We start from the raw sequence: 2,917 nt of genomic DNA on the forward strand, positions 1-2,917 counted from the left end.
GCCCCAATCAAAAGACACAGACTGGCAAACTGGATAAAAAGTCAGAACCCATCAGTGTGCTGTATTCAAGAAACCCATCTCACATACAAAGACACACATAGAATCAAAATAAAGGGATGGAAAAAGATTTACCAAGCAAATGGAGAACAAAAAAAAGCAGGGGTTGAAATCCTAGTCTCTGATAAAATAGACTTCAAACCAACAAAGATCAAAAGAGACAAAGAAGGACATTACATAATGGTAGAAGGATCAATCTAACAGGGAGAGCTAACTATCCTAAATATATACGCCCCCAACACAGGAGCACCCAGATACATAAAGCAAGTTCTTAACGACCTAAAACGAGATTTAGACTCCTACACAATAATAGTGGGAGACTTCAATACTCCACTGTCAATATTAGACAGATCAACAAGACAGCAAATTAACAGGTATATCCAGGACTTGAATGCAGAGCTGGACAAAGCAGATCTAATAGACATACACAGAACGCTCCATCCCAAATCCACAGAATATACATTTTTCTCAGCACCACATTGTACTTACTCTAAAATTGACCACATCCTTGGAAGCAAATCACTCCTTAGCAAATGCAAAAGAACGGAAATCATAACAGTCTATCAGACCACAGTACAATCAGACTAGAACTCAGGATCAAGAAACACACTCAAACCCGCACAACCACTTGGAAACTGAACAACTTGCTTCTGAATATTTACTGGATAAACAATGAAATGATGGCAGAAATAAAGATGTTCTTTGAAACCAACCAGAATGAATACACAACTTACCAGAATCTCTGGGACACCTTTAAAGCAGTATTAAGAGGGAAATTTATAGCAATAAATGCCCACCATAGAAGAAAGATCTAAAATTAACACCCTATCATCAAAATTGGAAGAACTAGAGGAGCAAGATCAAAAAAACTAAAAAGCTAGCAGAAGACAACAGATAACTAAGATCAGAGCAGAACTGAAGGAGATAGAGACACAAAAAACCCTTCAAAAAAAATCAATAAATCCAGGAGCTGGTTTTTTGAAAAGATGAACAAAATAGACCGCTAGCCAGATAAATAAAAAAGAAAAGGGAGAAGAATCAAATAGATGCAACAAAAAACGATAAAGGGGATATCACCACTGATCCCACAAAAATACGAACTACCATCAGAGCTTACTACAAACAGCTCTACTCACATAAACCAGTAAACCGGGAAGAAATGAATAAATTCCTGGACATTTGTACTCTATCAAAACTAAACCAGGAGGAAGCTGAAACCCTGAATAGACCAATAACAAGGGCTGAAGTAGAGGCAGCAATCAATAACATACCAACCAAAAAAAGTCCAGGCCCAGATGGGTTCACAGCCGAATTCTACCAGATGTACAAAGAGGAGCTGGTTCCATTCCTTCTGAAACTGTATCAAACAATACAAAAGGAGGAAATCCTCACTAACTCATTTTATGAGACTAACATCATCCTGATACCAAAACCAGGCAGAGACTCAACTAAAAAAGAAAACTTCAGGCCAATATCCATGATGAACATTGATGCAAAAATCTTCAATAAAGTACTGGCAAACAGATTGCAACAGCACATCAAGAAGCTTATCCATCATGACCAAGTAGGCTTCATCCCGGGGATGCAAGCCTGGTTCAACATACGCAAGTCTATAAATGTAATCCAGCACATAAACGGAACCAAAGACAAAAACCACATGATTATCTCAATAGATGCAGAGAAGGCCTTCGATAAAATTCAACAGCCCTTCATGCTAAAAACTCTCAATAAACTAGGTATTGATGGAACATATCATAAAATGATAAAAGCTATATATGACAAACCTACAGCCAATATCATACTGAATGGGCAAAAGCTGGAAGAATTCCCTTTGAAATCAGGCACTAGACAAGGATGCCCTCTCTCACCACTCGTATTCAACATAGTATTGGAAGTTCTAGCCAGAGTAATCAGGCAAGAAAAAGAAATAAAGGGTATTCAATTAGGAAAGGAGGAAGTCAAACTGTCTTTATTTGCAGATGACATGATTGTATACCTAGAAGACCCCATTGTCTCAGCTCAAAATCTTCTCAAACTGATACAAAATAAATGTGCAAAAATCACAAGCATTCCTATATACCAATAACAGACAAACAGAGAGTCAAATCAAGAGTGAACTCCCATTCACAATTGCTACAAAGAGAATAAAATACCTAGGAATACAACTAACAAGGAACGTAAAGGACCTCTTCCAGGAGAACTACAAACCACTGCTCAAGGAAATAAGAGAGGACAGAAACAGATGGAGAAACATTCCATGCTCATGCTTAGGAAGAATCAATATTGTGAAAATGGCCATACTGACCAAAGTAATCTATAGATTCAATGCTATCCCCATTGAGCTACCAATGACCTTCTTCACAGAACTGGAAAAAACCACTTTAAACTTCATATAGAATCACAAAAGATCCCACATATCCAAGACAAACCTAAGCAAAAAGAACAAAGCCAGAGGCATCACACTGACAGACTTCAAACTATACTACAAGGCTACAGTAATCAAAACAGCATGGTACTGGTATAAAAACAGAGACATAGACCAACGGAACAGAACAGAGACCCCAGAAGAAACACCACAAATCTACAACCATCTGATCTTTGACAAACCCAGCAAAAACAAGCAATGGTGAAAGGACTCCATGTTTAATCAATGGTGTTGGGAAAACTGGCTAGCCATGTGCAGAAAGCAGAAACTGGACTCCTTCCTGACACCTTACACTAAAATTAACTCCAGATGGATCAAAGATTTAAACATAAAACCTAACACCATAAAAACACTAGAAGAAAACGTACACAAAACCATCCAGGACATAGGCCTAGACAAGGACTTCATGACTAAAACACCAAAAGCAATGGCAAT

The sequence above is a fragment of the Cebus imitator genome, unplaced genomic scaffold, assembly GCF_001604975.1.
Source record: "Cebus imitator isolate Cc_AM_T3 unplaced genomic scaffold, Cebus_imitator-1.0 Scaffold576, whole genome shotgun sequence".
In the NCBI taxonomy this organism is placed as follows: Eukaryota; Metazoa; Chordata; class Mammalia; order Primates; family Cebidae; genus Cebus; species Cebus imitator.